Source organism: Eulemur rufifrons, chromosome 20 (genome assembly GCF_041146395.1).
Source record: "Eulemur rufifrons isolate Redbay chromosome 20, OSU_ERuf_1, whole genome shotgun sequence".
Classification (NCBI taxonomy): Eukaryota; Metazoa; Chordata; class Mammalia; order Primates; family Lemuridae; genus Eulemur; species Eulemur rufifrons.
Window position 1 is genome coordinate 6,092,598 of NC_091002.1, and position 24,701 is coordinate 6,117,298.

The 24,701-nt window shown below is 47.5% G+C and overlaps 2 protein-coding genes across 3 annotated transcripts in view; both read left to right on the forward strand.

The window, feature by feature from the left end:
- FGFR3 (fibroblast growth factor receptor 3) overlaps nucleotides 1-24,701 on the forward strand; it is a 366,177-nt gene that overhangs the window by 66,085 nt on the left and 275,391 nt on the right. The gene's annotated exons all lie outside the window — the stretch shown is intronic.
- NSD2 (nuclear receptor binding SET domain protein 2) overlaps nucleotides 10,420-24,701 on the forward strand; it is an 89,519-nt gene continuing 75,237 nt past the window's right edge. Inside the window, exon 1 of one of the 2 annotated variants that reach the window (XM_069495556.1) lies at nucleotides 10,420-10,562. The gene's annotated coding sequence lies outside the window, so the exon portion shown is untranslated. The remainder of the gene's footprint in view (nucleotides 10,563-24,701) is intronic. The other variant, XM_069495557.1, reaches the window with a different exon arrangement.

The following is a 24,701-nucleotide window of genomic DNA, read 5'->3' on the forward strand; positions in this document are numbered from 1 at the left end:
TGCCTTCCTGTCCTACTCTTTAAGTGCGGGCAATCCCAAATGCACAGAACCATGGCACAGTGGATTGTTTGAATATCCTGGACTCATTTTAGCCTTTTTCTTTGTCTTTTTTCTGAAGGACTCCCTTTTCCTTCGCCCTATGTTCCTTGCAAATCATACATAACTTTCCATAGTTGCTCAGTGTTTACACAAGTGACAGAGTTAAGAAACATGATAGGACGTCCATGCAGCACACTTGCCCCAGTTAGGGAGGTTGTTAGGGATTGGGTCAGAGAGGAGATTAGGGAGGGGGGTCAGGGATGGGATTAGGGAGGCGGTTAGGGAGAGGGTTAGGGGTCAGGGTACCAAAGGTAGACTCAGAAAGGCTGTACATTGTGCTCCAGGCACACTCAGGTGCAGAGTAGGCAGAGTAGGATTTGCATGGATTGGGGTTTTGCTGGGAAGTGTCATGAACAGAGAGACGGTAGAAACATCTCTCTTTTGTCAGCCATTGTTACCTGGGGGGCTCTCTGTATATAAAACTGAATTTATTCATAATGGATTCAAGGAGATTCCTAGTAGCTAGATTACTGGGTGAGAGTGAATGCAAATGTATGTTTTCATAAACCTTTAAAGTGTAACATACACACAGTGAAGTCCTAAATACAATCTGAAGCATTTCCCCATCATGTGCATACCCTGATCAAGGCTGTAGACCGCCAGCTGTCTGGAATCCTCCTCCTGCCCGCTTCCAGCATCACCCCTTCTCAAAGGTAGCCTCTACTATTTTATCTGGCTTATTTCACTTAACATTATGTCTATCAGATTCATCAAGGTTGTGTGGTAACAGTAGCTTGTTATTTTTCATTGCTATTTGGTATCCCATTGTATAATATGCCACAATTTGTTTATCAACGTTAATGGTTTATGGACCCTGAATTTTTGGCCATTGTGAATGACATTGATATTAATATTCTTGTACTTGCCTTTTGTGGCACAGGCACATGCCTTCTAGAGGGGTACAACTGCTGGTCAGAGGGCATGCTTAAGCTTTGCTTTAGTATATACTGACAAATGGTTTTCGAGGGGTTCTATCAGCTTTCCCTGCCACCAGCAGAACCAGAGTGATGTGACCACTCCACACCCCACCAACACATGGTTCTGTGATTCTTGTGATTGGAATCATTCTAGAAGGTGAGGAGCATATTGTTTCTTTTTTTTTTGCTCTTGCTATGTTGCCCAGACAGGACTTGAAATGGGCTCAAGCAATCTTCCCACCTCAACCTCCTGAGTGAGAGGGGCTATGGGGACACAGCACATGCCACCACACCTGGCTTTCTTGACTAAGTATTTTGAGGTTCCGTTTCATATGTGTTTGACCATTTGGACCACTTCTTGTGTGAAGTGCCTGTGTAAGCCTAGTTTTTTGTCCATTTCTCTATTGGATCATCTGCAGTTTTATTAATTTGTAAAAATTATTTGTGTATTCTGAATATGGGCCCTTAGTCAGATATATGTATTTCCAGTATTTTCTCCCCTTCAGTGGACTGCCCTTTTTAACTGTTATTGGTGTCTTTTGGTGAATAGAAGTTCTTGATTTTTCATTCTCTATCATGTCTTAAAAATTTTTTTAAAAAGTTCTTGACTTTAATGACAATCTCCTTTTTGGTGAGTGCTGTTTGTGATTTGTTTAAGAATCTATGCTTACCCCACGGTCATAAATATATCCTTTTTTTTCTTTTTTGAGACAGAGTCTGGCTCTGTTGCCCCAGGTAGAGTGCAGTGGTGTCATCATAGCTCACTACAACCTCCAACTCCTGGGCTCAAGCGATCCTCTTGCCTCAGCCTCCTGAGTAGTTCGAATTTACAGGCATATGCCACCATGCCTGGCTAATTTTTCTATTTTTTGTACAGACAGGGTTTCACTCTTACTCAGGCTGGTTTCAAACTCCTGCTCTCAAGCAAACCTCATGCCTCGGCCTCCCAGAGTGCGAGGATTACAGGCATAAGTCACTGGCACCCAACCTGCTTTTTTCTTGATTATGGCCCCGTTTTATCTTTTCTTTGCATGCTTAGTGACTTTTTATTGCATATTGGTTGTTGTACATGAAATATTATAGAGTCTCTAGATTCTGTTATTTTCCCCTGAAGACTCTCGATTTTTGTTCTAGCAGGCGATTCAATTACTGGAGTGTATCACCTTGAACGTAGATAGACTCTGTAAGGGCATATCTGTGCCTGAGATCCTCTGTGGATCTTGTCAGGACTTGGTGTTAGGCTTTGTTAAGGTGTGTGGCGACCAGAAAATCCTTGCCTCCAGGTACTCACACCCACACTGGGCAATAGGATTTTGTGGACACAGCAATGTATGGTTTCTGAGCCTAGATCGCTGAAGACCTTGCGGCTTCAGGCTTGCTCTCTTTTGGATTTTCACTCTGGGGGAAGTCAGCCACGAGGTCAGGAAGGCACTCAACAGCCTGTGGAGACACCCACATGAGGAAGAACTGAGGGTGATCTGATACACAGCAATGGATAACTCAGACAGCATGTGTCTAGAGAACATTTTGCTCTAGGATAAAGTCCCAGTCCCAGGGCGTGGACCCGAGTTCTCAGACTCATGCCAGGGACGTTCATGAGGTTTGAATGAGGCCTCTCTCCAGCTCTGGCTGGCTAGGCCAGAGCTCCCACGGCAGTTGCTCTCTGGTAAGTCCAGGTGGTCTAACCTCAAGCATGTGTAGCCAGGAACCTCAGCCAAGGACAGCGGGACATCTCAGGCTCTCCTGCACACATTTTCTACTCCTCCAGAGCCCTCCCTATGGATTCCAGCTGTGTCACTCACTGCCCCTTAGCTCATTGGGGCACCATACCTTGGTGCCCCGGCTGGACCCCGTCTCCCTGTGCCCTGGTCGACTGCCACACAAATGGAGAGCTGGGGAGGTCAAGATTTGCCTCATGAGTTTGCCTTCTCTGGGGACCACAGTCCTGTGCTTCCTGTTTTCTACCACCTGAAAACAAACAGTTGTCTCATTTGCTTTGTCCATGTTATGGTTATATGCTTATAGGATTGTATTAATAGCTGGTCGGGGACAGGCTTCTGTTACAGCCTGCAGTGGAATCCTTGATCCACATCTGATTCTTTTTAGATCCTTCCACATTTGTGGGAAAACTGGTGAACTCTGAATCAAGTCTGGGGATCCCTTAATGATAATGGACCACTTTTGGTTCCTGGTTTCCACGAAGCTACCCTGGAAATATGAAGGTTACCATTAGCGGAAACCGTGTGTGGGGAACTCTATTATCTTTGCAGCTTTTCAGCAAATCTAAAATTATTCCAGTAAAAAATAAAATAGGCTGGCTGGACGGAGGGGAGGCAGGCTCGGCGTCCCAAGTGGCTGCCCCCGGCTGGCTCAGGATGGCGCTCGTGTTGTCCCAGCTCAGGCTGCCGCAGACCCGCACCAGTCCAGAAGAGAATTGGCCCAGCACGCTCCCCAAGGATATCGCGGCAGGCACAGGGCTCAAGAAGGTTTATTTTCTTCCTTAGGCAGTTGTGGGTTTTAATATCCTGCCATTTTCATAATCAGAACAAGAAATGCTACTTTAGCACACAAAACAACGTGTCTTTACAATGTCACTCCAAAGCTGGAGTGGGCAGCGCCAACCGCAGGACATGCCCTGGGTGGTCCCCGACCCTGGGCAGTCCGGGTAGAGTGGGGGCTGGGGCCGGCAGGAGGAAGTTGGGGCGGAATGGTGAAGGTTGCGGGTCTTCCCGTACTGCCCGCGGGGCCGCAGCTCCCAGACATCGCTTTTGTCCCTCGGAGAGACCCTGAGCTGCGGAGACCAACCAGCCGGACGTGGGTGAGCTGGGGCGGGGCCTGGAGGTCTCCCGTCGCCGCGGCTTCATTCAAGTTCCCGCAGGTCTCTCCTTATGGCTCGACCAAACTGCGCTAGCTTGCCTGGCTTTTCTCTTCTCTGCTCCAGTACTGCCGGCCCTGCTCGGGCTCCCACTTAGGCGCCCGGTTCAGCGAGTGTTCTGGAAGGAGGCGCGAGCGCCCGCCCTCTGATGGGGGATGTGGGCAGGTGTGAGCCACTGCCCCTAGGGAGGCCGGCTGGGACCTGACAGTGATTGTACTGGCTGTCATAGTCACCATTTCATAGTCCCAGCAACCTGCTCAAGGTCGTGCAACTAATAAGAGAGGTGTGGCTGAACTATGGTCTCTAAAGTGATAGGCTCAGGTCCCAGCTAGTACCTGTAAATGGGGCCTCATTTGGAAATAGGGTCTTTGCAGATGTAAACAAGTTAAGATGAGGTTCTTAGAAAGGGTCCTACCCCAATAAGACTTCGGTACTTAAGAAGAAAAAACAAACAGGCACACACACAAGGAAAAGGCCACGTGGTGATTGGAGCGCTGCTGACACAAGCCAAGGAGCACCAAGGATGGTGGCAACCAGCAGAAGCTGGCAAGAGGCAAGGAAGGGTCCTCCCCCAGAGCCTCTCCTCCTGCCAGCATCTCAGTTTTGGGTTTCTAGCCTCCAGAACTGTGAGAGAGTAACTTTCTGATACTTTGTGGCCCTAAGAAACTGTTACAAGGAGGGATGAGGTCTGGAAACCCAGCAGTCCAACTCCAGGGGAGGTATTGCCACCTGGAGATGAAATGGGGCTGTGGGTCCCCTCCAGAGGGTCTCAGCCCAGCCTGGGAGGGGATCAAGGAGGCCTCCTGGAGAATGTAGTCTCTCAGCTGAGACCTGGCATGGGGAGAAGGAGGGGAGTTCAGTTTGGTACTGAACCCCGCCAACCCAGCGCCAGCACACCCACGCCTCTGTGGCGTGGCTCCCCAAGGAGCTTCCCAGACCTGGGGCTCTGCTGGGCTTGGGTGTACTCTTCAGAAAGTAGGCTTGGGGGGAAGATGGATTTGCAGTTGCCCCCAGGACTGAACCCTGGTCTTGGGATGTGGTTTGTTCCTGGAGGTGACCACTGGGACTTTGATTTCGGGCACCTCAGGATTCTCAGCCAGGACTTGGGCAGAGGAGGGGGACATCTCAGCCAGTTCTGTTCTGATGACCATCTTCCTTGTCCCATGGGAACCGCAGCTCAGTGGAAGTTTAGCACACGTGGCCTAGAGGGACCTTGAAGTGCTGCCTGCTGGCCCTGGTGGCTGCAGCGGCTGCTCCTGTGGACTGTCTCAGTGGACCAAAGTGGCCTTTGGACTGGGTGGGAGCTGGAGCAAAGCTTGGCCTTGGGAGAGTCGAGCTTCTTTTTTTTTTTTTTTATTTCATCTTATTGTTATGGGGGATACAGAATTGCAGGTTACATACGTTGCCCATGTACCGCCTTTCCCCCCAAGTCAGAGCTCCAGGTGTGTCCGTTCCCCAGGTAGTGCGCATTGTACCCATCAGGTAGGGAGAGTCGAGCTTCTGACTGGAGAGCAGTAGTCAGGCCTGAGAGTGGGAGGCCTTCAGGCCCTCACTGCAGCTCTGTGCCGGTCCTGGGCCTGCTGGGCCCTGAGCTAAGGGGAGGGGCCTTCCTTTCCCTCCCATGCCTGGAGGTAGGAGCCACCTGAGCATGAGAGGAGGGGCAGCTTGAGACCATAGGTTTCCACTTGGAAGCCCTCTTTATCTGACTTGGGATGGAGAAAGGCTGGGGTCAGAATGCATACATCTCCATGGAAACAGCAATGAGCCTGGCCCCTGGGGGACCCCAGCGCTGGTGGGGGATGGGGAGGCCAGGCCCTGCTCAGGGGCTCCTTTGGCAGCAGCTCTTAGAGGGGCAGTAGGTCCAGGACAAGAGGTACCAGACATGTGGCTTAGGAGCAGAGAGGCCACGTGGGTTCCTTTGGGGCCACATGGGCAGTGGACTCTACCTCCTAGAGCTGTAGGCCCTGAGTAGGTGGAGACTGAACAGCAGGCAGTCAGAGTGCAGAGTTTTCATTCAGAGAAGTGAGAAGAGCATTCAAGAGACCAAAACAAGGCTCGGCCCCAGCTGCTATTGCCCGTGTACTCTGCTACATGCTGGACCCACCCAAGATCTGGCGGCCTCCTCCTAATGGCCCTCTACCTGCCAGAAGCCCCCCTCCAAGAGCAGCTTCTCTTGCAGCCTGCAGTGTCAGGGAGGCAGCCCAGGCTTTCAGAACTTGCGAGCTGTCTGTGCGCCCAGTTGCCCTGTGGGCCCAGAGCATTGAGCCTGGGAGCCCGCATTGAGCTACAGAGGAGGACCTGCAGCAGAGGGCCTCCTTTCCCAGTAACCCACCTGTGGAGTCCCATGTGGGCCTCTTTCTATTTGCCCTGGGGAGCTGCAACACACACTGCCTTGGGGGAGAGGCCCCTGGTGTGTGTAGGCTGGAGATCAGGGGGTTCAGCTAACCACACCTGGTACAGGAGCCAGCTGACTTAAAGGGGCTCAGCACCCTCCCACCCCCGGAGAGAGCCTAGCTGGGCTTAGGGAGGCTTGCACTGGGCGGGAAAAGACCAGCCAGACCCAAATAACTTTCTTCAAGAAAATCCAAACACACACTTGCATGTTTTGAATAAATTTACATGTTGATTGCACTATTCTAAATGCAGATTTTTTGGGAAAAGTAGCCCTAATTCCAAATCTGCGAAATCAAATGCAACACAGTGGTATTTGTCATGTACTGCAGGAATTTAAAAGGTGCTGGGGAGGCAGGCAGTTTACAGGCTTGTGTCCCACAGGGATCCAGGGCCTGGAGAGGGCATCTATTCTCCTCCACAGCCAGAGGCATTTGGCCACTACCCAGCTGGACACCGTCCAGGGGCTCCTGGGGGGCTTAAGGTGGGTACTGGCAGTAAACTCATGGGGCAGGGAAACTTTTCGGGATAGGGCCCGACTCCACACCCTGTACAGGAGGCAGTATAGGGTTTGAAGGAAGGGTAAACAATTTGGTACTACCTTCCCATGGGGTCCCTGGCATGCCCTGGGCCAATCCCTGCCCTAGTGGGAAGCAGATCAAGCTTGTGGCTGAGGGCAGTGTTTCAGCAGGCTTTGCCCATCCTCCTGCCCCTGAGGCCCTTCCTGGACCTAAAGGCTTGGGCTCCCCTATATCCTGCTTGCTTTTAATGGACCCTGCCTGGGCTTAGGGACCTTTTTGCCATTCTTTCAGACCAGGGACAGAGCACTGGACTATGAGCACTTCCGAGGAGCTGGGGAGACCTGGGGCTTTGGGAGCAGGCTAGGCCAGGGCTACAGCAAGGGATTTGGCTGAAGTCTTGGGTCATAGCACCTGTCTCAACACCAGGGCACGACTGGGTGCCTGTATCTGCAGGTGACCTGGCTGCAAAACTCTTGAGGCTGTATCAGCAGAGCAGGCCCTTGAGTAGCTAATTTTTGAGTAGTGTGCTGCATCCTGAGGTGTCAGAGGCCCAGGAACAGGACTGTGGGTGCACAGCCTTGTCCCGACAGCTCACATCTCAGCTCTCAGTACCCCCCTGATACGCACAGCAGCACCTGGAGTTGGGCCTGGGCAGGAGCCCAGCCTGCGAGGAAGAAAATGAACACAGGCTGTGTGCCATGTGCCAGGCTCCCACCACCTGCTTCTCATTGTACAGTCAGCAGTTGAACCTCCAAGGGGTAGAGGGCCCCACAGTTCCAGTGCTAAAGGCTGTGCCTCTTACTGTGGGGGACAGCTCTCAGGAGCCTGAGAAGAAAGAAGCCACTGCTTACCTCCCTACCCTCATACTTGCCCAAGCTCCAAAACCGGCATATGTCTGTCTCCACTGCTCGGGAGCCCAAACCAACTGTTCTTGCTGTCCTATACCCCTCTCTAGTGTCTCCAACCCTAGCCCAGCCTCCTTCAGCTGCCATAGGTCAGCTTCTCCAGAAACAGAGACTGAGATGGAGTTTGAAGGGCCAGGTGCTTATTAGGGACTGTAACAGTTTGCTAGGGCTACTGTAACAAAGTACCACAAACTAAGTGGCTTAACAGAAATTTCTGGTCTCACAATTCTGGAGGCCAGAAATCTGAGATCAAGGTGTTGGCAAAGTTGGTTCCTTCTGAGGCTGCAAGGCAGAATCTGTTCCTGGGCTCTCTCCACCTCCTGGTGGGTGTCAGCAATCCTTGGCGTTCCCTGGCTTATAGAAGCATCACCCTGACCTCTGCCTTCATCTTCATGTGGAGTTCTCCCCCTGTATGTGTGTGTGTCTCTAAATTCCCCCTTTTTACAAGGACACCAGTCATATTGCATTAGGGCCTACCCTAATGACCTCATTTTAACTTCATTACCTCTGAAAAGACCCCATTTCCAAATAAGATCACATTCTGAGATATTGGAGGTTAGGATTCCATCTTTTTTTTTTAAACTAATAATTTTTTTTTTTTTTTTTTGAGACAGCGTCTTGCTGTTGCCTGGGCTACACTGCAGTGGCATCATCATAGCTCACTGCACCCTCAAACTCCTGGGCTCAAGCGATCCTCCTGCCTCAACCTCCTGAGTAGCTGGGACTACAGGTGCACACCACTATGTCCCGTTAATTTAAAATTTTTTTTTTTTTTTGTAAAAACGGGGTCTCACTACATTGCTCAGGCTTGTCTCAAACTCCTGGCTTCAATTGATCTTCCTGCCTTGGCCTCCCAAAGTGTGAGCCACTTTGCCTGGCCTAAGCTTTAATTTTTACAGAAGGTTTAGGTTCACAAATTGAGCAAAAAGTACAGAGTTCCCATACACCTCCTGTCCATCCCCTACATCCTCCCCCATCATCATTTCCCACCAGACTAGTACATTTGTTATAATCAAGGAGTCTACAATGACACATTATTATCACTGAAAATTCAGTTTACATTGTGGTTCACTGATGGTGTTGTACATTCTGTGGGTTTTGACAAATATATAATGATATGTATCCACTGTTACAGTATCATACAGAGTAGTTTCACCTTCCTAAAAATCTTCTGTGTTCTGCCTATTCATCTCTCCTCCCTGTCCCTGGCAACCCTAATCTTTTTACTGTGTCCATAGTTTTGCCTCTTCCAGAATGTCACATAGTTGGAATCATAGAGTATGCAGAACTGACCAAGCCTTTGTACCCCACTCCCTCAGTCACTAGAGATGTGGCTGTGCAGGGAAGGGCATGACCTGGGGTGAGGTGGCTCTGCAGTGGAGGCAGACCCTGTAGGAGATGGCAGCTAGAGGCCAAGCAGCAGCAAGGTCCTTATTAAGGGGGACCAGAGTGGCATTTTTTTTTTTTTTTTTTTTAGAACTATAGAAATGATCCCTGAAAGTACAGTCTTTGGATGGTGCATTTTGACAAGGATTCTGTCCTTGACCTAACTCTTGCCAGGCTCCTCTGAGCCCTTGTCTCCACTAGGTCTCCACCTTGGTCTATTAAGACTTGAAAAAACACTAACGTAGTTTCTAATAGTTCAAAGCCCCATTCTTAGGATGTCCCCAGCCTCCCTTAAAGTGCCTGAGAAAACCCAAGGCTGCTGAAAGGAAACTTACATGTTCCAGCAACACCTGGAGATAGGTCCTTCCACCACCCCGCCCCCCGCCCCAGGGAGGGTAGGAGCCTAACTTCCATCAGCTCCAGTTAGCAAACTCAGATGGGTTTCACACGGACCAATTCCCCTTCCCGCTTTTTATCTTCTTTCTCTCCCGGGCCTCTCCGCGCTCCCATTCTCCCTTTACGCGCAGCCACCCTGAGCCAAGCGGAGTTGAGCTCAGTTCGTGCTGGGCGCTTTCCTCCACTGCAAAAGTATATTGCTAACGAAATCCATCCTTACCACTTCAGCCAGTGTCCGCACTACCTCTGCCATTCTCCGTGTCCATGTCCACCACACCCGCCCGCCGTCCTCATCGCACCGAGCTGTCTCCCGGAGCTGCACCCTGAGCGCGCCGGCCCGCCCGCCCCAGTGCGGCGGGGCACCCGCAGCCTGACCCGGACGCGTCCCCGGGCAGTGAGGGGCTGCGAAGCCTGCCTGCCCACCCCGCGCCGGCGGGACCCTCGCGCCCTGGAGACACTCCTCGCGGGCCTGTCCCCTTGCCGGGTTGTTTCGGACCCTCGGGCCGGCTCAGTAGCGCGGGTCTGGGGCGGCGGGGAAGGTGGAAAGGACGCCGGGAACGCGCGTGGGGCCCACCCCACCAACCCAGCTCCAGCCCCGCGCGCCCACGCATCCACGGCTCGGCGGCGCGGCTCCGGCGATTGGGCGCGCGGCCGTGACGTCACCGCGCGCGGCGCCGGGAACTCAGGACCGGGCCGGGCGCGCGCCGGCGAGTAGCGGGAGCGGGGCGCGCGCCCTGTGCTGTTCCCAGGCGCGCGCGGGTCCCGCGGCCGACCCCGCCCGCGCGGCCCCGGCGAGGATTTGAAAAGCCCGGTCCGCGGGCCCCGCGAGCGCGGCAGCCAATCAGCGGCGTGCACTTTTCCCGCGGCTTCTGAGAGCGGCGGCAGCCCCGGCGGCGGCGGCGGCGGGCGGGAGGCGCGGGGGCGGGGTCGGCGCCGCGCGCGGAGAGCCTCGGCCTGGCCGCGCTGCGCCCGCCGCCGCCCCCTCCCCGCCGCGGCCCTCCTGCCACAGGCCCGGCCCGGCCTCTGCCCAGCTGCCGGAGCCGCTGCGCCCGGAGGATGCGACGCACCACAGGTCACTGGGGCCGCCAACCGCCGGGCGGGGGCCTGAGGGGGCGGCGGTGAGGCCCGCGGAGGCCTGAGGGCCGGGAGGGCTGGGGAGGACTCGGGAGGATCGCGGAGGGCCGGGAGGACTGCGGAGGGTGGGAATGGCCGAGAGGCCCGGCAAGGCCTGAGGGGCCGGCCAAGAGGAGCGAGGTCCAGTGGAGGCCGGCGGCCTGAGGGGTCGGGAGTTGCGGGGAGGGCCGGGAGGGCGGCGAAGGCTGGGCCGCTGGGAGGATCAGCAGGGGAGGGCGGCGGCTAACGGGGCCGGCGGGCGCGGCCATGTTGGGCCCGGCGGGGCCCGGCGGCTGCACCTGTGCCGGCCCGGCCGGGGCGGCCGCCTTTGTTCCCGCGGCGCGGAGCGGGCCGGGCCGGCCTTTGTGCGGCGCCTCGGGCCAGGGCGGCCGCGGTGGGAGGGGCAGGTCGGGGGTCCCAGGGCTAGTGTCCAGGCAGGGGTCGGGCCGAGGGGCCGCTTTTTGTTTGCAGAAGGTGTCCGGCGTTGACACTCGCGGCGCCCGGGCCGTTGGTCAGCGCAGGCGCGCCCCCGGGGAGCCGGGCCGCGGTCCGGGCCGCCGTCCGGGCCTTGGCAGGTGGAGGCGCGGGTGGGCCAGGCGTGGGGATCCTGCACCAGGGGCTGTCGGCCTCCGCCCAGGATGCTCCCTTCGCTCCTAGGCTGCAGACCGATAGTCCTTGAAGCCTCAGGACACGTAGGGATGGAACCCGGCGGCTGAATCGCTGGTTTCTTCCCACTTACAGGAACAGTGGTTTAAAATCTCGGCATTTAAAAACTGCTAGTCTTGAGTTTCCATAAAAAGAAAATGGATGAGGATATTGTCTAGGACCCATTGCAGCGCCAATTTTTCCTCCTTTCTGTGGCCAGGATGGGGTTTGACATTCAAGTTGAAACTTAGTATCAAAACTGATGTTCTGACATTAATCATTTTTAGGTAAATAATTGGTGTATGTGTATGTGTGTGTTTTAACAGACCGTTGTGAAGAGAGGACTAATTGATAAGGAATGAGTTGAAACCTAGGTTAGGGGAAGTTCTTCAGTACTGCCAGCCCACTCTCAGACTTTCAAGTTTTGACTTTTAAATGAATTAAATAATAAGATCACGCATTGGTTATATTGGCTATGTTTTATGTATTTTTGATAAGATTATCAACATGAAAATAAGTTAGGAGCCATCTCATTTGTGAAGCTGGGACTTTAACTTTAGTTTTCCAAATGTCCCAGTTACATATTTAAATGTGGTGAGAGCAACAATATTAAAAAAGAACAATTCCAAATAACATGAAGGAAACAAGTCCTATAAGCACAGCCTTTCCTTGTGGACTTGATGCGTGCTCTTTACTTCCCACAGCCGATGGTAGTTCAAATCTAAACTGCCGACTGAAAATGGAGAGGACTCATACTTGAAGCATGATTACTTTGAGTCATTTCCTTTTCTTTCCTTCCATTTTCTCAGCCACCCAGCAGCCTTCAGTTTTGGGTTGATAAGTTGTTCAAATGAGGATTTACTGCACTGTTCTGAGTTTGTGTTAAGCTTTTGTGAAGAACTTGGATCTCTTCAGTATAAAAATCTTCCCCTCCTGACTATTACTGCCAAATAGGCTGACCTCTGATTCCAGGGGTAAACATTCCATTTTAAGAGTATCAAATAAATAATTTTATTAATGTCAAAGAATAATAGATAATTTATCAAATATATATTCATATGTAACATGCAAACTAATATAACTTGAAACTTGTGGAGACACACGGAGCAAAACAAAAAGGAAAACAGGTTGTAGGTGTGTCTATTAGGTTTGTTTTTATGCAACTAATTTATACAGAGCTATTAAACCAGCACCTGTAGAAATGTGAGCACCAAATGAAGAATAAGGCAGAATTTCAGAATGGGTCAGGAATTATAGACCCTGTGGTTTAGGAGGAGTGAGTGCAGTCTTCAGACTGTCCCCTCCTAGACTAGTCAAACCTTAAAAGGTTTAACTTACGTGGCAGAATGTGAACTAACTAGTTGCTACATTTTTTTTTTTTTTTACAGCTTGAAGATTCAGTGTAAAACATGTAAAAGTAGGTGGAATTAGACTTACTAAGAAAGTACTGGTGAGAGGATAGGAAACACTATGTGTGCGTGTGTGTGTGTGTGTGTGTGTGCGCGCGCGCGCGCGCGCGCGCGCGCGCGCGTGCTATGTGAACTGTAGGATTCTCTTCACTAAATAAGAGCACATATAAAAGGATGTGCTAAGATGGTGCTGAAGTTCATAATCCAAACTTATTTTGCCCTGTCCTTTTTATTTATTTATTTTTAGAGATGGATTCTTGCTGTTTTGCCCACACTGGAGTGCAGTGGCTATTCACAGGTGCGATTATAGTGCACCATAGCCCCAACCTCCTGGGCTCAAGTGATCCTTCTGCCTCAGCCTCCAGAGTAGCTGGGCCTTCAGGTGCATGCCACTACACCCAGGTCTGCACTGTCCTTTTTAATTGAGCAAATGAGCAAATAACCTTTCTAAGTAAATGCTTTAATTAATCAGTGGGAACCGAAGACATATGGCTTTGTACTCATTCTGGCATAGCTTTTTGGTTTTTCCTTTGGTGGACTGCTCAGGACCATAGGATGCATACAATTTTGGATAAGCATCTTAGTCTCGTAATCCTCACTCTCGTTTTTTGCCTGACTGCAGTAAATGTGTCCTTGTTCACCAAATATGTGGTACCCTGTCCTGACTCCAGGCCTTTGTGTGGGCTGTTGTTGGGTATGGACCACCACTAGTCCTTCCTTTTTGAGCATAATGCACAGCCTTTTATTGGCACATGTGACTTTCCTCTCCTATTGGGTGAACTCTTAGAGGGAGGCCTCTGTCATTGCCTTGGGCAGCCTGGCCTATGCTGGTGCCTTCTCATGGCGGGCACTCAGTAAATGCTGAATAAATGGGCATATGGCTTAGGGTAAACAAAACTCAGTTTAATGCCAGTATCTGGTCTATTTGCTTTTCTTTTTTGTGTCATGTTGGAGCAGAAAGGGACTCTCTCGAGGAAGAACCTGAGTATAGAATGGAAGGGGCTGAGCTAAGGTCACTCTGTTTTAATTGGGGAGCCAGGACTTTTTGCCAGACAGGGCAGTTTCCTTTGCTTACCATAGCTAACTCAAATGTTGAATGAAAATTAGCTAGGAAACATTCTAAACACCTAAGTACAACAAATAATAGAACAGACCTGTACCTAGCACCAAGATGGAGCAAGAGTTTCTACTGTACCTCATTGCTGTTCTCTCTGTATCACTGGGCGAGGTAAAGAGAATATGAAGTATATAAAATACAAAAGAAAGAGATAACCTGGAAACTCCAGAGCATTAGGCTCATGTTTGCAAATTATCTTTTTTTTTTTTTTTTAAGCCAGGGTCTTGCTGTGTTGCCCAGGCTGGAGTGCAGTGGTATAATCATAACTCACTGTAACCTCAAACTCCTAGGCTCATGCAGTCTTCTGCCTCAGCCTCTCAAGTAGCTGGGACTACAGGCATAGGCCACTACATTTAGCTAATTTTTACACAGATTTTTTTGTAGAGGTGGAATCTTGCTATGTTGAGCAGGCTGGTCTCGAACTCCTGGGCTCAAGTAATCATCCCACCTCAGCTTTCCGAAGAGCTAGGATTATAGGCGTGAACCGCAGTGCCCAGCCTGCCTTAGCTTTTTTCCCATAGCACTTATCCTCCGACATTCCATGTGTCTTCCTGACTACATTGCGTCATCTGTGAAGGCAGGGACTTTTCTCCTTTGGCTTTGATTATTGTTATATTTTCAGCACCTAGAACATTATCTGAATATGTGTCAGGCATTCAGTGATTATTTGAATGAGCCTTCAGTACTTTGTATGATATGGGGGAATAATATGTCCCAGAAGAGGTGTGAATAAAGGGGAGTGATGTGAGCATGTTTGCCCTGGTGTGAGGCTGGAAAGGTGGAGGGCCAGGGCCTGGTGGCAGAGGTCAGGGAGAAGGCCCAAGGACTAGTATCAGGGCCAGAGGACCATGGCTTCACCAACACACTGGAAGTGGGGGTGGGGAAGAGTGGACAGATGCAAGGGAGGGAGCTGAGGCAGCATTGACAGGGCTGGGTGATTCCAGTATTTACGATCTGAAAGATTAATTAGTTGGTGGTACCATTTTTACCTTACTCTGAACTAGTGAAAGGGAAGGGAGGGTGTCATAGTTTCTGATTTATCTCTGTTCCTTCCAGAAGGAAGCTCTGATATCATCTACCTGCCTAAAATGTGTCTGTAGTGCTTCACTGTTGGCCTAGAAGAGGAAACCCTAAATCTTGAGCATGACGTGTGGTTCCTACCTTCACTGGCTAGTCCCTTTTGGTTGCACTAAGACCTTGCTGTCATGCTGCTTGTAGCTCTTGTGATGAGCTATGCTCTGTTCCACGTATCTTTGCATGTGTTATTGCTTCTTCCTGAGTTGCCTTGTTTTGTGTTGCCACAGTGCTTTTACGGCTTAGCCTTCATCTCTGTGAAACCTTTCCCTATTTCCACCAGCGTTGCAGACCCTGCGCCTGTGGCACTAGATGTATTTTTGCTCCCGTAAGTTTGTCCTGCCCTTGTGAATGGTAGGCCTGTTATGACAGCACATTGCACAGGCTCTCACCCCCTTCTTTTCTCCAGGTTGTGACTTTTTCAAGATGAGGACCTTCTGACTTGTCTTCAGTGCCTGAATGTAGAAGGCACTCAGTTAACAAGTGGAGATAGCTTTTGGGTATTATTCTGTTTTCCTGAGGATTTTTATTTCATAAAAATGTAAATTCTAGATTTTTTATTAAAATGTTAGAAATAGGAAGTTTCTGTGTTGCTTCCTCCAAAAGATTTGAAGTTGGTGCTATCTGTGTAGAGCTTTGCTGTATATATCCTTGAGCAGTGAATCTTATTTACTGTATCTCACTGAATCCTCATAGCAGGAAATTGAATCCCAAATATATTAAGTCACTGACCCAAAATTACAAGTCTATATGTGATGCAGTTAGAACTCCTGCAGGGCCTGACCTCTGGTTCTGTACCCTGGGAACTTAACTGTTCTGCCTCTCTGGGAAGATTTTAACATACAACTAACTGTCTATATGTGGATGGAAGGGTGGGTAGTTCTATTTTTGCCATTCAATGTGGCAGTGTGACATTTCCTCATTCCCTGAGTGTCAGCTGTATGCCAGTGATGAGCCAAGCCTGTCCTTGGTCCCATGAATGTTATAGACCTGAGATGAGATGAAATGGGGGAAGAGTGGAAAAAAGATCATATCTTTGAAAAACCTGCAAATAGTCTCGCCAGAAAAATTGAACCTGAATCTGATCAAGCTTCCATGTTTAACAGCCGATTTTTAGGAAATTCAGTCAGGAGAGGAACAGGCTAAACTATACCACAGGGTTGCCATTGGCAACACTCAGAACATGGGAAACAAGACCTGTAACCTGTTTTCTTCAACAAGGAAAAAAAAGGAGAGGACTAGATGGCAAGAGATTGAGGCACAGTGACTATCTGTGGCAGTAGTGCTTATTTGTATTTGTGTCAGGCCAGTTGTCCAAAACATAACTGAATACCCCTTATGATATTTGAGGCAATTAGAATTTGGAATGCTGACTACATTTGTTACTAAGGAATTATTATTATTTTTTAGCTGTGATAGTGATTTTTTTTTTATGTTTAGGAAAATAATTCCTACTCTTTGGGGATGTATCAGTAAATAGACATTTACTGATGAAATGATACATCATCTGGGATTTGCTTCACAATCCTATGGAAGAGAGAGTGGGTGAGTGTGTGGTTAAATCAGGACTGGCCCAGGTCGAGGGTGGTATGGTACATGGGCTCTAACTGTTCTGTCCACTTTTGTGTATTTAGAGTTCCCCATCACAAAAAGCAAGTCATAAAGGAAGGATCCATGTACATCTAGTAGGGAAGTTATACCTAATATGGTGTCAGAAAAGACTTCCTGATGAGAATGACATGAGAGCAGAGAGGGGTGTGAGTGTCAGGCAGAAGGAAAGCCTGTGCAGAGGAGTGACAGCAGCAGGAAGAAGCCTGGGGTGGCTGAGGCTGGGGTGGGGGTACTGTCAGGCAAGTTCTTTTAGCTCTGTTAAGTATTTGCATCCTAAGAAAAACGTGAGGCCCTTGAAGATTCCCACTTAAAGTTTAAGTGGTGGGGTGTATGGCATGGATTCTTTTGCTTTGGAAAGTATTCCTCTGTACCTTGAGTTGGTGGTAGGGGAGGATTAGGGAGGAGTGTGTACAGCAGGCCAATCTGCAGTTACTCCCTTCAGGTTAGAATCTTTCCGTTGTTTCTGCTTTGAGTGCCTGATACGATTGAACAGCCCTGTCTCCTTGAAATTTGGTGTGGCCTGTGATTTGCTTTCGCCAATGAAAAATGACATGTCACTTCTGAGAGGAAGCTCTAAGAGACATGTGCTTTCTCATTTTCCCTTTTTCCTGTGGAAACAAACGGATGTGTACCATGAGCAAGAAAGAAACCTTTGAGTTAAGCCATGCTGCACCATAATTGGTTCAGTGGTTCTCAAAGTCTGTCCCCAGACTGGCAGTGTCAATCTCCCAGGAACTTGTTAGAAATGCAGATTCTCGGGCCGGGCGCGGTGGCTCACGCCTGTAATCCTAGCTCTCTGGGAGGCCGAGGTGGGCGGATCGTTTGAGCTCAGGAGTTCGAGACCAGCCTGAGCAAGAGCGAGACCCCATCTCTACTAAAAAAAATAGAAAGAAATTATATGGACAGCTAAAAATATATATAGAAATAATTAGCCGGGCATGGTGGTGCATGCCTGTAGTCCCAGCTACTCGGGAGGCTGAGACAGGAGGATCACTTGAGCCCAGGAGTTTGAGGTTGCTGTGAGCTAGGCTGACGCCACGGCACTCACTCTAGCCCGGGCAACAAAGTGAGACTCTGTCTCAAAAAAAAAAAAAAAAAAAAAAAAAAAAAAAGAAATGCAGATTCTCAAGTCCTGCCCTAGACCGATTGAGTCCCAAGCTCTGGGGTGGGGCCTGGCAGTCTGTTCTAAAACTCTTCATGGATTCTGATGCCCTCAAACCGATAACCACTGCCTGGAGTTTCCTGATTGTTGAGCCAATTAGGATACTGTGGTGTTGGTCCTGGTGAAAGATCTTGGTGGTTGGCCAGTGTTGAGATTGTGGGTATGCAGAGAGGTGGACAGGCTTAGCTAGGAAGGGATCTGGAGTAAAATTGATAAGGCATGTTGTTTGGGATAGGAGAGATATAGAGGAAGAGGTGTCAGTGATAGCCCTTAAGTTTTTGTCTGACAGAACCAGATAGAAAGAGGTGCCATTCACTGTCTAGATAGTGTTTTTTTGGTAAGCATTTGTATTTCCTTCAGTTTCAGGGTCCAGAAACAAGAGAAAACCCATTAAGGAATAAAATTTTGTTGACTTTCTTGCCCAAATACCAGTTTCTCAATGAAGCCCACATTGAAACTCCCAAACTTAAAATTGCACCCCCTCTGCTCTCCTGAGCTCCTTTGACTGATTTTTTTTTCCCATGGTGGTAATCACCTCATTTGTTGTCCCCACCTGCCCTCCCAGCTTGAGTGGAAGCGCCATGAAAGCAGGGCACTTGTTTCTTGTTCACGTCTGCGTCCCTAGAACTGTGCTGCATGTGCAGGCACTCAGGGCCTGTGAGCTGAAGGAGCTGCCTGGAAGACTGCCTGGGCTAGACAGTGGCAAGGAGGGAATGTGGCCAACTTAGAACCCTCAGGTTTTGGATCTGTGTGTCCTGGGTGTTGCTGAGCACTGTCTGGTGTCTGGTTGATGAGGTCCCTGTGGCATTCCTCCTCCTGAGGCCTCTTGCTTCTCTTTTGTTCAGGTTCTTTCATGGGATAGCCTGGGATGGAGGCATGAACTGGCACAAGAGCATGGAGGAGCTTATCTATAATAACTTAAGGCAACTTCTTCCTTGAGTGGGAGAGAAAAGTGACATTTCAGTAGAGGCAGCACTACCCAAAATGAAACTTAACAATATGAGACTACTGAGAAAGTTGCATGTGGAAAAATTAGGTTTTTATTTTTTTTGTTCTTCGTGTAAAATAAATTGTATACCGTATTTGTGGAACAGGAGTTGAGATTATGTATCATGTTAACAGTTTATTGGGTTCTTTTCAGTTGAGTTCTGAAATCTGAAAAAAAAGAAAAGTATTTGTTTAAAATTTAACTGCTTATAACTCCTTTGAAACAATGATAATTCTTGTTTATTCAGTGTCTGTCTTTGGAGGTTAAACTCATGTATGTTTCTCGTATATCATTATGTTCTTGGCTGCTATAGAGATGTCAACAAATTAGTGGATTGAATCAGTAAAGGGCAGGAGCAAGGCATCACCAGTGCCCTAGTCCCAGGCCCCTGCTGTGGGTCAGTGGTATTAATGAGGGCTCTCTGCTGGTTCAGAAGAAATAGTAACAGCACCAATTATGGGTTATTACCTTCTTTATTTCCTTTGGGAGGAGGTCCTTGTCATTATTGTAAGTTGATAAACTTGTGAGAGAAAGGAAATCTGTCTTGATGGCCCATTAGAAATACAGGGTGTCCCAAAAGTCGCCATACATAGGGAAAATGGGAAATTGTAGCTAAATGTACCTTTATTTATAAAATATTCTTTACAAAATTTTTCCTTAAGGAAAAATCTTCCTCTGTTATTGTCCACACATCTCTGAGCTGGCTCCTTAGAGCTGCCGTGATCTGCCCTGATCTGAGTTGTGAGTTCCAGCCTAGAATTTCTATCAATCTTATTTTCAAGGACGTGCAATTTCTTGACACATCATCATGGCAAAATAGAAAGCTTCATTACTATTTTTAATAATTTCATAATCAGTAAGTAATTTTTTTTTTCTTCGAGACAGAGTCTCACTCTTTAGCCCAGGCTAGAGTGCCGTGGTGTCAGCCTAGCTCACAGCAACCTCAAACTCCTGGGCTCAAGCAATCGTCCTGCCTCAGCTTCCCGAGTAGCTGGGACTATAGGCGTGTGCCACCACGCCCAGCTAATTTTTTCTATATTTAGTAGAGATGGGGTCTTGCTCTTCCTCAGGCTGGTCTTGAACTCCTGAGCTCAAGCAATCCTCCTGTCTTGGCCTCCCAGAGGGCTAGGATTACAGGTGTGAGCCACAGTGTCTGGCCAGTAAATAAATTTTATGAGAAATGTGTATAATATAGAAAAGTGGAAGGAAATGTATAACTAAGCTCACCAAACAAAATGTTTAGGCATATTTCCAATTTATCTTTTATTAAGCTAAAACATTGACCTCCTAGGTTGCTGAACATGTGGAGGTATTGGGAACGTGGAATATCAAGAGAGGGCTCCATGCCCCACCCCACCTGCCTCTGCAATACCAGCACTATCTGTTACTTTATCTCGCTGTTCATCTGCATTCTTTATATCTTTTACAATAAAGCTATAAACTTAAAAAAAAAAAAAAAACGAAACAAAACATGTACAGTAAAGACAGTTTGCTTTGTGAAGCTCAGAATCAAAGATAACAGTGTTCTGCTCCACTTTACAAAGTTTTATCTGTGGAAGATGATGAGGATTTAGCTTTCTTACCCTCCCTTGCCTCCCACTTCCTCTCCCCACTTCTTCCCAATATTCGCAATATTTTGGTGTTTGTTTATCTATTCCAGAATTTAGTGGCTGAAAACGTCTTGTTTACATCTTGTGATTTGGGCATGGCTTACCAGGGTTATATTGTTCCTTCAGCTCTACGTGGTGTTAGCTTGTTGGTACTGGCTGTTGGCTGGGAATGCATTAGGGACTGTTGGCCAGAGGCCTCATTCTCCCTAATATGGGCCATCGCATGAGGCTGCTTGGGCTTCCTTGCAGCATGGTGGCTGGTTCCATGAAGGAGGAAGCAAAACCTGCCAGTCCTTTTAAAGGCTAGGGTGAGAACTGTCACAGTATCGCTTTGCTGTATTCTGTTGTTGAAAGCAGCTACAGGGCCAGGCCAGACTCCAGGGAGATAGATGTTGTCTCTTGCAGGGGAGAGTGACAAAGAATTATTGGCCATCTTTGATTTATCGTACTTTTATAGTGAGTTTTGGTTTAAATTAATATTTATAAAGTTACATTGTTTAGCTAAACCATATACCATAATTGATATTTACTTTCTTGTATGACTTTTGTTTTCCTGGTAGTAATACTTTTTCTGTTTGCTTAGTTTTCCATGTATCTATTACTAATTCAGCCCAAGGTTTTCCAAATGAACTGTATAAAAAGCCTTTTGGGATAGTCAGTTACACTAGATCTGTCAGTTTACCTTTTCTTGTGATGATCTTTCTCTGAGAGCTGTCTGTCTTCCTGCTCTAGACTGGATGGACTCTCCCATAGCTTGCTGCAGAGCTGTTAACATCATCTGAGATGGACCATCTGTTTCTTGAATCTCATGTTTTCCTTGGTTCACCTTCATGTTTGGTGATAAACCTTCTAGTAGTTATCTTTTTTTCTTTTTTCCTTTTTTTTTTTTTTTTTGAGACAGAGTCTTACTCTGTCAGCCCCGCTACAGTGCGGTGGCATCATCACAGCTCATTGCAACCTCAGACTCCTGGGCTCAAGCGATTCTCCTGCCTCAGCCTCCCCAGCAGCTGGGACTATGGGCGCACGCCACTATGCCTGGCTAATTTTTTTTTTTTTTTTTTCTATTTTTAGTAGAGAGGTGACTTGCTCTTGCTCAGGGTGGTCTCAAACTCCTGGCCTCAAGCAATCCTCTGCCTTGGCTTCCCACCTCCTAGAGTGCTGGATTACAGGCCTGAGCCACCACACCCAGCCACTTTTTTCCTTTTTTTTAAAGAGATGGGATCTCACTCTTGTTGCCCAGGCTGGAGTGCAGTGGTGGGATCCTAGCTCCATATAAGCTCAAGCTCCTGGATTCAAGTGACCCTCCCACCTCAGCTTCTGGTAGTTACCTTAAAATATATGAGGCAATATTTATTGAGACCCTCCATGCCAAAATTACCTATTTATACTTGTACTTGATTAGTAGCTTGACTGAGTATATCATTTAGGTTGGAAATTAATTTTCCCTCAAGATTTTGGAAGCATCACTGATGATTGCTTTTGAGCTTCCCATGTGCATTTTCTCTTTTAAGAAGTCTGGCACTATTCAGAGTTCTGACAATTTGCATGTGGCATGTGACCTTTTTTTTTTTTTTTTTTTTTTAAATCCCATCTCTGGAAGCCATGTTGGCTTGTTTTGTATTCATCATACTGGGCACTTGATGGATGGGTCCTTTTTTTTTTTTTTTTTTTTTTTGAGACAGTGTCTCGCTCTGTTGCCCAGGCTGTAGTACAATGGTATGATCATAGCTCACTGCAGCCTCAAACTCCTGGGTTCAAGCGATCCTCCTGCCTCAGCCTCCTGAGTAGCTGGCACTACAGGCACATGTCACCACGCCCAGCTAATTTTTAAATTTATTTGTAGACACAGGGTCTCGCTAAGACTGGTCTCAACTCCTGGGCTCAAATGATCCTCCTGCCTCAGCCTCCCAAAGTGCAGGGATTAAAGGGTGATAGCCATTGTGCATGTCTTATGGGTCCTTTTGACCTTTTGATTCTGGTATATCTTGAATTATTTCTTTGTAAGTTTATCTTCTGTTTCTTTTTAGAACTCCTATTATGTAGTTATTTCATTGACATAATCTTCAGATTTTCTTTTTTCTCTCGTATATTTCTCTTTTCCTTCCTACTTCTCTCCATTTTTCTACCTCCTTTCATTTCCCTTTTCTTTCCTCCCTCCTCTCCCTTCCTCCTTTCTTTTCTTCCTTCTTTCCTATCTCCCTTCTTCCTGACTTTCTCCTTCTCCTTTTGGCAAAACTGTAGGAGGCACATATTAATAATACCTAGCTGTCTCTTTTTGTTCCCTTAGCAGTTATGGAATGCTATTATAAAGAGTGCTGTAATTTTTAATTATTTTGGAAACATTTTTATATTTTTATACTGTTTCTTTAAAAATCTAAATAAAACCTATTTTAAATTTTATTTAAAAAATTTTTTTTAGAGAGACAAGGTCTTGCTCTGTCACCCAGACTGGAGTGCAGTGGTGCAATCGTAGCTCACTGTATCCTCAAACTCCTGGGTTCAAGCGATTCCCCCCACCTCAGCCTCCTGAGTATCCAGGATTACAGGCACGTACCACCACTAATTTTTTAATTTTTGTGAAGGCAGGGTCTTATTATGTTGCCCAGGATGGTCTCAAAACTCCTGGGCTCAAGGGATACTTCCACTTTGGCCTCCTAAAGTGCTGTGAACCACCATACCTGGCCTCAAAACCGAAATAAAAACTGTAATATATTCACATGCCTCAGAATGCCACCTCATTCACCTCCTTAAAGGCAACAGTGTAGCCAGAGGTCGGCAGAGCATACCTAAGTAAAAGTGTGTGTATGTATTTTAACTACATACAAATGGGAGTGTACTTTTGATGTTTCTCTCATTTCCTGTCTTGTGTGTTCCTCTTAAGTTCCTAATTTTCTCCTGCTTTTAAACTCTTATCTCTCATAGTAAAGTTTCCCTCAGATGGCTGGTGGTCCTTGGCTGAAGGCTTATTGTCAAGATGGAGGCTCAGGAGCTAATGGGAGGACTATGGGTGGGACTTCACTGAGGGCTGGTTGGTGAGGACCCCAGTGTCGGCATGTGTTTCTCCTGGGTCCCGGCAGGTATCCTTTGGCTGGCTGCCTGAAGAGGCTAAGGGTCTTACAGTTCACTACTGGGTTTTCTTGAAATCTTGATTCATTCAGAGCCCCTTCCACATCAGTTGTGATCCCACTGTACCCTGTCCCTGAACTAAACTTCCAGTCTTGCTCCTGTCAGGGCAAGGTTGGCTGCCTGGCATGAGAAACAGGGCCGGGGCTGTGACTACAACATACATGGACTTGAAGCCAGTTAGCTCTTCTTTAGAGTTTCTAGCTTTTGGAGCAGATGCCCCTACTATGTTCATGAAATTACCTTTATGCTTTAAATATGTTTTAGAGGGAAAGTAGAAAAAGATTTTATAGATGCATTAGTGATGGAACTTGATATATTTGATACTTTGCCCATTTCACAAAAGATTTGACTTTTTATTGAGATAAAATTCACATAACGTTCACTGTTTAAACCATTATGAAATGTACAAGTCAGTGGTTTTTAGTATATTCAGTGTTGTGCAACCATTGCCACTACCTAATTCCTAAACATTTTCATCAACCCATTGTTGACTGTACCATTCTTTTTTTTTTTTTTTTTGTTTTTCTTTTGTGTTTTGTAATTGGAGGTTGCTGTAAGCCTGTACCATTAAACAGTCAATTCTCAAATTCCCATCTTCCCCTCCTCTCTGGCCCTGGCAACCATTCTACTTCTGTCTCTATGGATTTGCCTATTTTTGGACATTTCACATAAATGAATTCATACAGTATGTGGCCTTTTGTGTCTGGCTTCTTTCACTTATCATAATGTTCATCCATGTTGTAGCATACATTAGTACTTTGTTCCTTTTTATGGCTAAATATCCATTGTATGGATAGACCATTTTGTTTATCCATTTATTAGTTGATAGACATTTGGGTTGTTTTTTGCTATTATGAATAATGCTCATATCGACATTCTTGTACAAATTTTTGTATGAACATGTTTTCAGCTGTCTTGGGTAGATACCTAGTAGTGGAATTGCTGGGCCACGTGGTAACTATATTTAACTTTTTGAGGAACCATTAGACTGTTCTCCATAGTGACTGGACCATTTTATATTCCCACCAGCAATGAATGAAAAGTCTAATTATTTGACATATCACATTAAGAATATATACAGTGAAATAGAAACCAGCAATTCGGACATATCAACTTATGTGTTATCATAAGTTTTATTTTTGGAGTTGAGAGAAAGAGAAGCAGCACAAATGGGTTAGCCAGGAGGGCTGGTATTGAGCCTTGCCTTTGGCTCTGAGTGTCTTTGTAGCCAAAACAAAAAAGGAAATAGGTCAGTTAAAAAGTCTTTACTGTCATAGGTGTATTTCCACAAGAGAAGTAAAATTTTGCTATGAGTAAATTCTAAATTTTATAGAGTAGGCCGGGTGCAGTGGCTCA